Source organism: Hipposideros armiger, unplaced genomic scaffold (genome assembly GCF_001890085.2).
Source record: "Hipposideros armiger isolate ML-2016 unplaced genomic scaffold, ASM189008v1 scaffold_658, whole genome shotgun sequence".
Lineage (NCBI taxonomy): Eukaryota > Metazoa > Chordata > Mammalia > Chiroptera > Hipposideridae > Hipposideros > Hipposideros armiger.
Window position 1 is genome coordinate 856801 of NW_017732008.1, and position 14062 is coordinate 870862.

At 34.0% G+C, this 14062-nt stretch overlaps 1 pseudogene; it reads right to left on the minus strand.

Moving 5' to 3' along the window:
- Window positions 1-13507: 13507 nt before the first annotated feature.
- On the minus strand, window positions 13508-13838 carry LOC109372695 (60S ribosomal protein L35a pseudogene; annotated as a pseudogene).
- Window positions 13839-14062: the final 224 nt, after the last annotated feature.

The following is a 14062-nucleotide window of genomic DNA, read 5'->3' on the forward strand; positions in this document are numbered from 1 at the left end:
AAGTTTTGATGATGTTCATTAATTTTGATAATGTTCTGTATATCAACTATTTATTCAAGATATTGTAATTTTGGTGTTATATCTAAGAAAACTTTTTCCAACACAAAATCAAAAAATTTTCTCTCACATTTTCTTCTAGTGGCTTTATGGCTTTTGGTGTTACACTTAGGTCTATAAACTATTGTGAGTTTATGTTTGTATATAGAGAAAGGTATGGACAGGTTCATTTTTTTTTTAATTATTGGTTATTCAGTAATCCCAGCACAATATAAGAATTCTATTCTTTTTATACAGAATTGGCATTTCACCCTTTTTTGAATATCAGTTGACCATGTATGTATATGTCTATTTGTGTAGTTTCTATTTCATTCCACCAATCTGTTGCTACCATATACTATAAAATTTGTTTATCTTTATCACACTGTATTGACTACTATAATTTATAATAAGTCCTAAAGTCAGATAGTTCTAGTAATTCAACTTTAATTTTCTTTTTCAAGTTATTTACTCTATACTAGAGGATTTGTATTTCTATATGAAGTTCATTTTTTTTAAGATTTTTTTATTGGGGAATTGGGGGGATGGGAACAGTGCTGGGGAATTGGGGGAAGGGGAACAGACAAGTTGCTGTCATTTTGGTCTTCAGTCTAGTTGTGGAGGACGTTGCTTCACTGGCCCAAGTTGGCACCATCATTGTGCTCTTCCCAGGCGAGGCAGATCAGTCACCGGCTTGTGGACGGCCACTCACTGCGGCTGCTGGCCGCTCACGCTGGCTGCTGGCTACATATGGTAGCCAATGGCAACCCACTGCAGCGGGGGCTGCAGCCTACGCCGTCGCCGGAGACTCACGGCAGCCTAGCTCCAGGTTGAGCTGTTGTTCAGCATCTTAGCTGTGGAGGGCAGTGTCACTGGCCCTCATATGTGGGATCCGAACCGGGGCCCTCTGGCGTCCCAAGCCAGTTCTCAACCATTGCGCCACTCGGCCGGCCCTTTATATGAACTTTAGAATGAACTTGCCAATTAAAAAAAATAATCCTGCTAGGATTTTGACTGACACTACATTAAATCTAAAGTTCAATTTTGGGAGAACTGACATCTTAACATTAATGTGTGTTCCAATTCATGAACAAGGTGTATCTCTCCATTTATTTAGACTTGCTTTGAATTCATTCATTAAAGTTTTACATAATTCAGTACACAAGCCTTGTATATATTTTTACAGACTTAAGTCTTAAGTGTTTAATATTTTAATGTGATTGTAAGAGGTACTTATTTAAATATAAATTTCCAATTTTGTGTTGCTATCATATACTATAAAATTAATTTTAGTATATTCACCTGGTATCCTGCAGTATGCTAAACTCACTTAGTAGTTCTAGTTTCTTATTTTTCAATCTGGATGTGTTTTATTTATTTTTCTTGCTTTGATTCGTTGTCTAAAAATTTCCCACTTGTATTAAGTTATATTTAAAAATATGGAGAATATTACATGCTTTTGCCGTCAATATTATACAAAAGGGTGAAGTGTCATTCTCTCTCCTTTATGACTTCCACCTAATTCTCCCTCAGATTTTCCTACTACTCTTGCTTGTGAAACTTTGACTCATAAGTTAAGAAATAACAGTATTAGAATGTGGGGAAAATGTAACATTTGCATATTATTAATTTGACTTCTGCTTTTTTTTTTTTTTACTGTTCTCTTAGTGCCACTCAAGTAGAATAATTTTATTTGACACCAAAAAGCTGTAAACACAAACATAGTTACAGGGACTAGTTTGGTACTACTTGATTACAGAAATGTCATACACATTATCTAGAGCATAGATATTAGGTTGTCAGAAAGGTCATGATGTATTTTTTCTGCTTTTCGTTGCAAAAATGCATCATGACTTATCCGACAACCCAATATATGTACATGTGGGTGTGTGTTTATCATCAAAATAAGAACACAGTAATATAAAATCTCATAGGGAATATTGACCTCTGAGAATTCATCTGTGGGTCCAAGTACAACTAACACATGCTTTTCCAATTGCCTCTTTTTCAGGAATCATATCATAATTTAGGAAAAAAAAAGAAAAGAAAATGGTGCTACCTTTATTAATTTATGTGTAAGCTATTGTTTTCTTGCTCTGCAACAGTATATATCTTTCATGGGTTGCATAAATAGAGAATGGTATTTTGAAAAAATATGTAGGTTATATTAAATACAACATGTACATGTTCTTCCTAATGGTGTGATGATAAATACAAGGAAACACTTGAACTTAACTGATGATTTTTTCCCCACATTTGAGTTTCGGTGGGAAGTGTACTCATTACATAGGATATTTATTAACTGAAGAATGAGTAGAGATTCAATGATAATAATAAAATTATAGGCATGAAATAAAACAGAATTTACCTAGCACCTGTTTCTTGCATCTCTTTCTCCTTTGTTCTATTGAACCTCTAAGCTGGCCCACACTCACGCTCCTATGTTACAAACTTGCTCAATAGTTTTTCCACCTCAAAATCTCATTCCAGTCAATTCCTTTTCCAAGTTATGTCATATTCTAATTTCACATTCTTTCCTCTCATGTCTTGGATCTCACTTAATATATCAAGAATTATTCATTTCATAATTCTAGGAATTACACTGCAGTAAATTGACAATTTCATGGTGAATTCAAATCCAACATATTATCAAATCATTTGGGTAATTGCTGATAAAGCCAAAAAACAGTAAGTAACTAGTATCAGTATTTGATATTTGATGTTAAATAATAAAATCTGATGGAATCTTAGGTTAATATTTCATATGTAAGTTCTTACTCCTACATTTTACTCCTTTACTCAGTTAAAAAATGGTTGTCATATAATCATAGATATCTTGTAAGCAGAATGAGAAGAAAAGCATTACACCAAATGTGATTTGGGGATATTTTGACAAAAAAAAATTCAAAGCACAATGAAACAAATAAGGAATAAAATGTTCTTCTGTAAAATTTTTCTCTGTAATATTTCTATTTTGTTATTTTTGTTTGTTTTTTACTATATATATAATTTTGTCGATGTGGTATGAAAGAGTAAGTTCTTTTAATAATACATGGAAGCGCCTCATCAGCGTGCTTGTCTTAAGCATGAAGATCAATTTTATTTCTCTAATGATACCAGATGGTGTACTATCCTGCAGTATTAGTTCATAGTCTGAGGAGAATTGTAACACGTGGCAGCATCAGCTAAGAGACGGATTCCAAATCCTTAGCAGTCCTGAAAGATAGCAATAACATTTTGGCTGGGAAAAGTCAGTACACATGATTTTGGCAGCACTTCTCAAGCTCAGACTGGTTCCACCCTTTCTCTTCACCTCTGTTTCCAACTTTGCTTCAGAATGGTTATTGTTGCAGAGTTGAGAGAAGTGGACCAACATAAATCCTCTAATTGACCTTTACATATGACATTAGGGAGGGTTCACCCAGGCTTATCACCAGCACTGTCCCCAGGTCCAGGCCGGTTGATATTTGGAAATACTTGCTTCTGTATCTTTGAAAGAAAAAGGCAGATAGGATATTTGATCAAAACTAAGACAAATAAAAGGGAAGCTGACCATTTGGTAGTTTGGAGTTGTTCAAGAAGTCTGAAAATATTAGTATTGGACGTTGTGGAAAGTTTTGAATATATAGTTTTAGAACAATTGAGAACATTTATTGAACACAGTAAAAAATAATTTGTGCAGCTTGATTGCCCAAGGGTTGATGCTGCCTAAAAGTGTAACAATTTAATAGTGATTTTATAGATATAGGAATATATAGATATTAAAATATAGCTAGTTTAGAATTTCTTGATTAAAAATCTGTCACATAAAGATGACCTCTGAAAGTTCTCTCATCCATTTCTATCCATGGAGTCACTCTCAGCCTCATGGTGAACAGTAGGCTGGGTGAGCCTGTCCTGGGCTGGAGGGCATTTTGAATGCTCTCACTAAAATACAGTAAGTTTATTGAACAAGCAATCTGTGTATATTCACAAAGACTACCTCTTATCTGACTGTAAAAAGCAGTCTTGTATGTTCTTTACCAGATATTTATTCAGTAGCAAATATGGCCTAGGGAACATACTGGGTTATTAAAAGAAGAGAGTAACTAAAAGATAATTATTAAAATATTTTATGCTAAATTTTAAATGTGTGTTTTTATTATCCAATTTAAAACTGTAAGATAAGAAAATGTATCTCCATGGGTAATCTATGCTTGTCTTCTTTCAAATATAGAATAAAGCTGAATCCCCCCAGTCTCCACTCCTTTCCCCCACCCCTGTATTTCCATTTATTCTTACTGGTTCTTTCTTTTACTTTCAACAAATATCAAATGCGTACCATAGCTAGGAACCCAGTTAAACTCAAGGGACTTAGGTGTGAGCAAAACAAACAAGATGACTATCTGAATGACACTTAGACCCTAACTGAGGACACAGAGGAATAATCAACTTAAATAACATGTGATGACTGCTTTGAGAAAGTGCAGTCCTAAGTAGGTGCTTATCAGGAACTACTATTGCCCTTTCTAGGCTTCAGGGAAGGGCTCCCAGGGCAGGGCCATCTGACGATGAAGACTACATAGCCGTTAGCCCGATGAAGTGCGTTGTCAGAGAGCGTGTCAAGCAGAATGTCTGCGAAAGTCTGAAGGTAAGAAAGCAGGTGGTGAGTTTGAGGAACTTGTCGGAAAAGTCACGACGTATTTTTTCCATGTTTTTCATTGCAAAAATGCATCATGATGTTTCCAACAGCCCAATAGTTTAGCATGGTCAGAGTGAAGACCTCAGTGTTGGAAGCTGAGACGGTAAAGTTTGATGAATAAAGCTAAGGTGATTCTTTTTAAAAGGTAAAATTTTCTTCTAAGGTGGTGAAATACCATCGAAAATTATAGATTGATTAGTGGCAGGATCAGATTTGGATTTTACAACAATTTCTCAAGAGATGGTGTAGAGAATAAATGTGAAAGGGAGAAAAACTGGAAGAAGGACTAAAAACCAGGAAAGTGTTGCTCAAATCTGGGCAAGAAATGGACTATAATGACAGTCTCTAGGGTAGAGATGTGTGGCACTCAGGAAAGAGGTCAAAGGTGAAGTACGTAAATGTTTAGGGTTTATTTATTCAATCATTTGTTTTACAAATACTTATTGAGGATTCACTACATCCAGTGCTTTGTATTTGAGTATCAGGTGTTGGTGCTGTTAGGAAGAGCAAAACAGACAAAAACCCTGTTTTCATGGAACTTATAATCCAGTTAGAGAGACACTAATAGAAAAATAAATAAAATATATAGTAGAGCAGAGGATCATGGGTGGTGAAAAGAAAAATAATGCAGGAAAGAAAAGGCAGGAGGGCTGGAAAGGAGGTGATGTTTTCAATGTGCTAGTTAAAGAAGTACTTGTTGGGGTGATATCTGAAGATCAGGGAGCAGGCTGTGCAGATATTGGGGAGGAGTGATCCAGGAGGAATAAAGTGCAAGTGCAAAAGGGAGACAGGAGTATGCCCAGCGTGCACATCAATATATCATGGAGGTGAAAGCAATAGAATACAGAAGAAGATGAGAGAGAGAGAGAGAGAGAGAGAGAGAGAGAGAGAGGAGAAGAAGGAGAAGGACTGGAGCGGGGAGGGAAAGGGAGGGAAGGGATTTTAGGATGAAGGAAACCTAGATTACTTGAAAAAGAGACATTTAGACAGACCTCTTTCTCAAATGCATTACAAAATTACCTAACTCCTTTAATAAAACATAGTATATAACATTTCTCTCTTGTTGGTAAATATAATTGACAGAACTTTGGAATAGGGCTTGTTCAGGGGCTAAGGACTTTTGAAGATGTGTTTGTTCCAACTCTGAGGGTTTTGAGGATATTGGGATATGATCTAGAAGTAAGAAAAAGAAAATCTGCCTTTAATACTTCTTCCATTTATCCTCTTTCTTATTTTAGCTCATAAAAAAGCTACTGGAGTACACAACCTGAATGCAACTCTGTTTCCTATCAAGGAGAGGGAAGAAGTGTTATGAAAACTTTTTGGTTTTCAGAATGTATCATTGCCCAGTTTCACACATAAGACTACTCTGGATGGCCGAGGAGGTAGAAATGGTACCATTTGGTTCAATCATTTTCAGACAGCATAGAGGAGGGAGAAACGTAACAAGATTGTTATAGAACAGAACAAGGTGGGGTCTAGATGTATCTGGATGAACCTCTTTGTGTGAGATTAATGGAAAATATAATAGGTATCTTTTTTATATCACTTCCTCTGGAAAGCCCAACTTGACCGCTATGTACTGGATCAAGTATCCTTTGCATGTTTCCGAACTACCTTCATCATCGCCTTTATCACTCTGAGTTGAAATTACCTTCCAGACCAAACTGTAGACTTCTTAAAGACGTTGAACAGGTATGTTTCACTAAGCCCTGTGCCTGGCACAGTGCTAAGCATATAACAGACATTCAATAAATATATATTAAACCCATGCACAAGGACATGGGCCAATCCAACAGCCATAATTCCTTGCTAGGATCAACTAAAGCCTACCAACTATTTTTTTTCATATCGATTACTATTGTGCAGCCATATTTCTCTTCTCTATATTCTTGTGCAATCAGATTTTTGTGTGTGTTTGCAATCAGTCTTTAATGGATGCTTTTTAATAAACAGCCTACCATCACTGTATTTTGAGATTTTTACTTTAATCCTAATGCTATCATGCAACATGTAGCTTTGCCTCACCTACAAATTTCATAAGAATTTCTGTCTATTAGTCATTATTCTGTGGAACATTAGTCAAACTGATTCCATATCTCCTATTTCAATATCTTCCTACCAAGACATTGTCTTTTATCCAGCAAAGGATAATATGAGAGACTTTGTCAAAACTGACTAACATGAACTCGGCAGTCTCAGGAAGAAAGCTGAGTATCTCTAATTAGCCCCAGGCATGTAGAACTGTCCAATTGCAAGGTAGTAATTTTGAGATTTATGTCCTATCATTTTTAAGATGTTCACTCTTCTCTGCACAAATATGGGTTACATTATTGTCAGCACTTTCCTAAGTCAGAGTGAAGCATTTGATTAGAAATGCTAGAAGAATGCATGCATGCAAAGCCTTGGGTCTTCTATAGTACAGTATGAAGCAAACACAATTGTTATGACTAAAAAATAAAACAATGTGACAGCCAGATGAAAAATATGCCTGCCATAACTCAATAAAGAATCACTAACAGACTAACCACCCGCCTCTGGATCATGAATATTAACAGTTCTAAATATTTATTTTGTAGCTAATACTAACTTTAAAAACCCTGTGTCTTTTGATGTGAACTTCTTTGATCTCTTGGTATAAGAAACATTACAGATGGAATGAGAGGTAAGCTTCTTTTTTTTCCTTTTTCTAGGCTTATTTGACTAAACTGTACACAATAGAAAAAAACAAAAAATAAAAAAAACAGATGTCATATACCATTAGGGAGTGTTTGTAAGCATATCGCCTCATTCTGAAGCATCCCATTGAAAATTAAGACCTGTCAATTAATCGAGCTATTCCAACTGAAAACAGAAATGAACTCAAGCATAATAAAATAAATAATCTTGAATTGTATAATCCTCTATTTTAAAGTATAAAAAAAAAATTCTAGCATGACCTTTTAGTGAAATACATCCATATATCAGCTCCAGAGAAGCTTAAATAGCATAACAGTTGAGAAAACACTTCATGTACAATTTTTTAAAAACTTTGATTCACTTTACCTGTGTTTGATAATAATGTATTCTAGGAAAAAGGATAATATTCTGTTATATCTAGACAACAGATACATCTATTTCTAAGGGAGCTATTTGGGAAACAGAAACTTGTCTATAGATACAAAATATATTACAGGAGGGAGAAGCAAATTTGAGAAAAATAATTGAAATTTCTTTTTAATTGGAAATAAAGGCTTACCATATAATTTTTTAGAAAATTATTGAATATTCTAACTAGAATAAACCACAGTTGAATTATGTTTAACCTTATCATTTCATAAATGAATTTATGCCCAGTGTTCAAATGACTTATTCAATATTAAATAGATTATAATTTCTTTAGGGAGAGAGGTTATACAACACTTTTTGGGTATACCTTGCCTTGCACACAGTAGGTATTTGAATAGCATAATTAATGAATGAAATTGAAACTATTTGAACCATCAATTACATAGATGCCACTATTTACCTAAAGGCACTTTAGGTTGAATTGTTGGAAAGTAATTTGGAGGCAAAAAGTGTAGAAAGTAGGTTATATCCTTGAAAATCAAAATCTATAAAGTGAGAGCAAATGGAACATCTCTTAAGTGATTAAGTATAAAAGAAAAAATTAAATAAAAATTAGAATTTGGTTAGCTACTTGAATTTATTTAACTGTTAATAACTCACAGTATCTTCCAGTTTAACTGTTTTTTATGTTCTTCAGTTGGTTCATGGCACTGAATAAGAAAAAATGTGCATCAAAACAAAAATGTTGTTTGAAGAAAAATTTTTTCTTTGAAGAAATTGAAAATAGATCAACCTCTCTTTTGAAAAATTGTAAAAAGAGAAAGCAGTAAAGAATAGGCCAAGCTGAGAAATGCTGGAAAGTCTAGGGAATACTGTTGTAAAGAAGAGCCTATCATCCTTTTGGAAATATTTGTCTAAGTATGTCATTTTGGGACAGATTCCTGCCACATATGTAAGTTTTGTTGGAAACTGTGCTTTTTTCTGCACTGTCAGGATGGGATCATTTTGTACAGTTTACAACGTGGACAGGTCCCTGAGGGAAAGGAAAGCCTAATTTTTCACTTTCTGGTTGCTTCGCTAATCCTAGCTTAACACTGACTACAGTAAAACTTGGATTGCTAACAGATTCTGAGAAAAACAAAAATAGGATTTAAAATCTAACAGTAAAAGAATGAGATCCTACTCACACAGACCTACATCTTCCAATGTACATTTATATTCTTAATTCAAGACAATAGATTTAAAGGACTCATCCACTAACTTTAAAATTCCATGCAGTACTGAGGATTTTCTTTTCTATTCTTTTCATTAACACAACAGAAAAAATACATCTTTGCATATATCTTCACATTATTTTTTCAGACAGACATTTGTATCCATTCTATGGGATTGTCCTTAAAATCATTTTATGAGACATAAAAGAAAATCGTAACATTACCTTATATTCACATTTTGGTTTTTGGTGCAATGTCTGAATTATTTAATCCTATCTATTTAACAGAAATTACAACAAATTGTTTTTGGTAGTTTAAAAAAGTTAAGCCTGCCTTCCATGAACCCACCAATGGAAACATTCAAAATAATGTTTTGAATAAATATGCAATTGAGAAAAAGAACAGAACATAGTTGCCCAAAATTTTTCATTGAAGAGAAAAACACTCATTTGAATATGATGTTCTGATTTTTTAAAATATGTAAATGTTAAAAAATGAATTTTAGAACCAAACTTCCTGGGTTTGAATCTTGAGCCTGCCAGTTCACTAATCATGTTATCTTTGTTAAGACATTTTACTCATTTGTATAACAGGTATGCAAGTAATACATGCTCACAGGGTTGTGGTGAGGGTTATAAGAAATATATACATTTTATTTTTATGTATTATATTAAATGCATATATAATGTTTATATATAAAACTTAGAATAGGTGAGAGTATTATATAAGAATTGCTAATATTATTATTACTATTAATAGGAAGTACTACATAAGAATCACTATTATTATTAAAGGCTTTGTTTATTGTTTTAATTATGGACAATCATCCACAATTATTTTTCTATGACAGCAACCTTCATGCTAATAAAACCAAAACATGTAAACCCACTTGATAATTCATTCACTAAACAGATATTTACTGAATACCTTAAGTGCCAGGAACTGTATCAGGCATTAGATATTTAACATTTTTCAGATTTTATTTTGGGATGAGTGAAGCTCTCTGCCTAACAGCTTTTAAGGCTAAGTGCTTAAATGACACAGTCAAAAACAATTTCTGAGAATACTTTAATTATGGGAGACTTTCTTCCTAACCCCATCCCTTGCCTTTATCTATGCAAACTACCATTTACAGGCCAATTTTTGTTTTCTTACAAGCTTTAAAAAAAAATAAATTATCTCTTGAATAGTAATCCAAATTAAACAATTCAAACAAATATGCTTTGGAAAAATGCTAATAAATTTGCCTCTGGCAAATTATTTGAGCTTTCTTGTATTTCTTTCACTTGGCAGGGACTTTGAGATTTAGAATTTTTTTTAAAAAAGAGGATGAAGAAAAAGTCTTAAGACATTATAGATGGATACTTTTATTCTAAAGTGACGATTTTCTTATAAAACCACTATTCAAAGTTGAGAATTGAGAGCCTTTTAATTTAAATTGTATAAATTAGACTGGAAAAATAATGAAATCACCAGAAGGCTTAGAATTGTTGGTATTGAACTAGATTCTCAGCATCTCATTAGCCAATGGGTCCTTTCGGAGTGCCTGCTCTTGGAGACTGCGCACTAGGTACTAGGCAAACAGCGACCGTAACAGGCACAACCCTTTCCCGTGGAGCTTAAAATCTTGTGGGATATATAAAGTAGGAATTTTGAGTAAACAAGTAAATTATTTTAATAAATAAACAACTACCAAAAAATAAATTAAGGACTTTTGGAATGTGGCCATTCAATATGGTTCGTACTTTGACATTCTTTTCCAGTATTTTAAATCCTGTGAATTAAGATTCCTTTGACCCAAACCCTTTATGCCTATTTCCCAGTAAGTTCTAAGTTATTGATAAGAGGAAATGCGAAGTGTTATCTTTATCTATCTTAACCAAGGAAAATAAAATTTACACCAATATAGTCCTGGGAAGAACATCAAAGAAGAACGCTATTACCATAATGGATACATACAGCGCAAGGAGGGGGTTGATTGGGTATCATTACTACTATTGTTTGCTCTACTTGTCTCCTCTAGTTCACTTGACACGGTTCTTTTTTATTAGAAGCTAGGAAGGATTTTATTAACTAGTATGGCAGCAATCATTAGCAATTTGGTGAAATTCCAAAATCCACAACCTCTAGAAATTTTCCTGGATCCCCTACTTGGAGAAATACTTACGACACACTAAATCAGAAAGGTTGGACTGGAAAACCATTTATGTAATTTCTCTGCTTTTGTTTTGGGGAATCTTCCAAAAGAAGTGTCTAGAGAATCCGATATAATTATGAGCAGGGTATGCTAACATGGCTTCAATAATGATTTTACTTTTCTTGTAACTTTGCACTCAACATCATTTTTTCCAGTGATGTGTCATGCTGTCCCAATTGACTGTCTGGCCATATTCTGCTCTGGTGCTGGCTATAGCAAAAACTGTGGATATAAAATTACGTTTTTCAACTTGATGTTAATTTCAGTGAAATCTCCCAAGATGCATCTCCTCTTCTTTTCTGCCACTAAATCTATAATGATTTCAAAAGTCCATCAGTTTTTTATTCTATTTTGAATAAGAAATAGTAACTTTGGTGTTTTAAAATAATTCAAGAGTCTCATTTTAGCTATGATTTTCCTCTTATTTAGTTAGGCATCATAATTAATAATTAGTAAACATATTTCCTTCTGTTTTTTTCCCCTTCCCCATCATAAAAGTATGTTGCTCATACCACTTCAAGTTGGGAGATATAGAAGGTCATGGAACTCTCACACAATCCTACCCAGCGTAATCACTAACCTTCAGCTGTTGGCCTCCCACTGTCAGTCACACCCTAACTGAAATTTTAGGAATGACTGTTTCAGCTCACACCAGGCAGCAATCAAGAGTGGTACAACCCTGATGCTGACTCTAGGTCAGTGGGGCTGCCCATTTTGCAGCTAACCTTGCCCTTAACAAGCAAAAAATGGATTCCAATTCTTACACACAGGGGACCTCTCAAGGATACTATTCCCTGACTGCTATATATCTCTTGACATACTCAACTAAACAGACCAAAATTTCCACAGTTCTCCAGGGAATTTAAACCAAAAAAAAAATAAGCAATGCAAAACAAAGCTTTAAATATTTGTGTTACATTACATATGTGGTGTCTGTATTTGTGGAGGAAAGGGATATTTCAGTATTTTGATTTGATATTTTACATTTTTTTTCTTTTTAAAATTTCAATTGCAAAGAAATTGAATCAAGGGAAGTGAATTTAAACAAAAAAGGATGAGAATTCTTAGAAGCATTTTGTTCTCATGATTCTCATTTATATGGCGTCTTATTTTTACTCCTAAAGTAAAGCAGATTAAAATTGTGATAAATTTCTAGTTCAACTATTTAAATTCCTTTTGAGATTAACTTTTGACTTTTCTGCCATTCTCTCTTATAATCCTTGGTAAAATACCTGTGTTACTTTCCATTTTACAATTTTTTTAGTGATCTCTTATTTGTGATATTTGTGGTAAACACAGAGTTTGACTGCTTTCAATTTGTTTGCTAACCAGTTCTATTGTTTGTTTTTTTCTATTTTAGAAATAAATTCATAACATCTGGAGGTTTTAAAAATCCATTATAAATTCAAAGACTCCCTATGCTGGAAAGAGTGACCTTCCTTTTTCAGAATGATGGAAATACTGGGAATAATTAAATTATTGGAAATTACATGAGCTCTAAAGGACACAAAAATATATTAATTCACATGTATTTTTCTGGATTAAGTGTTTCATGTTTTAAATCACATGTTCTTGATATTTTTAAACTGCCTACTATATGCAAAGCCGTGTAATAATTATTATGGGTTATAAAATGATGAATAAACTCAAATCTTGTTCTGAAGTAGCTTTCAGTCTAGTAAGAGAGATAAAAAGCTGTAAATAAAAAGAAACTAAGAGCCATGAGAAAGGTAAGGGAGATTAGAGGAGGAGGAGAATGATCTCAACAGGAAGAACAAGGAAGATTTCCTATATTGGGTGATCTTATGGTTGAGTCTGGAAAATTGAGTCGGGTTTGAGCATGTGGAGATGAGCAGAGGTCATTTCAGAGAGGCAGCATAAACAAAGGCATGGAAACAAATAAATATGTTAGGTATTGGAAAAAGAGAGCCATTCAGTTTGTTAAGCAGGTAGTGTCTAAAAAGGATGGATTACATATCAACAATTAGCTAAAAGAGCCCCTGTTGCCATGGGGGTGCAAAATGAGACGATAACTAGATATGAAAGAATAGAAATAAAGTAATAATAATCTATTCAGCATCACCTAACGATTAACACTTTGAATAATTAAGATGGCATAATTTTTACGTGGAAATTTCCTACTTGGAATGGTTTGTTTTCATTAGTCAGATGTTTTGGCTTAATCACTTCATGGAATGTAGCTAACATCTGTAAAATGCTGTAGGGTAGAGGCAGATTCCTGGTCTGGGTCTTGTAAATTTTAAGAAATGCGTATATTATTAAACACCTAATTTTTCTCCCACACTTTTATTTATGTACTTTTCAATAAGTTTAAATCCTTGAAGGGTATATGATCACATGGATTCTGTGTCCAATAGCCTTAGCAGGAAGATTGCTTTGGAATTTGTCACGAACCCTGCCACTGTTTCCCTGGTCATGAGTGACCATTCCCTAAGTTACTCTGGTTTTGTTTGGTTTGCCACCAGGAGTCACTGTGTTGTTCTTTGCTTTGTACACATAAGCATACCTCTTGCCCAAATACAATTCAGTTTTATCTCATGCATAAGCATCTTCATTTTTAACAAGAGATGTGTGCTCTCTCTGGTTCCACAGACCTCACTTAAGCCAGTAAAATGGCTTTGGACCACAGCCATCCAGACATACCCTGCCATTTTAGAAATCATGTTTCCAGTACATCTCCACAGCCCCAAGGTGGCAGAAAGTATTTAATATTTCAAATACTCTGTTCCAACCCAGTCATTCTTTTTTTTACATTTATCAATACCTATTCTGTGTAAGGGACTATGCTTGCTGCTGTGCATGATTTTAAAGAGGGGGTAGGGATAAGAAAGAATGGCCTATAAGAAGGAATAAAAGAATGAATGA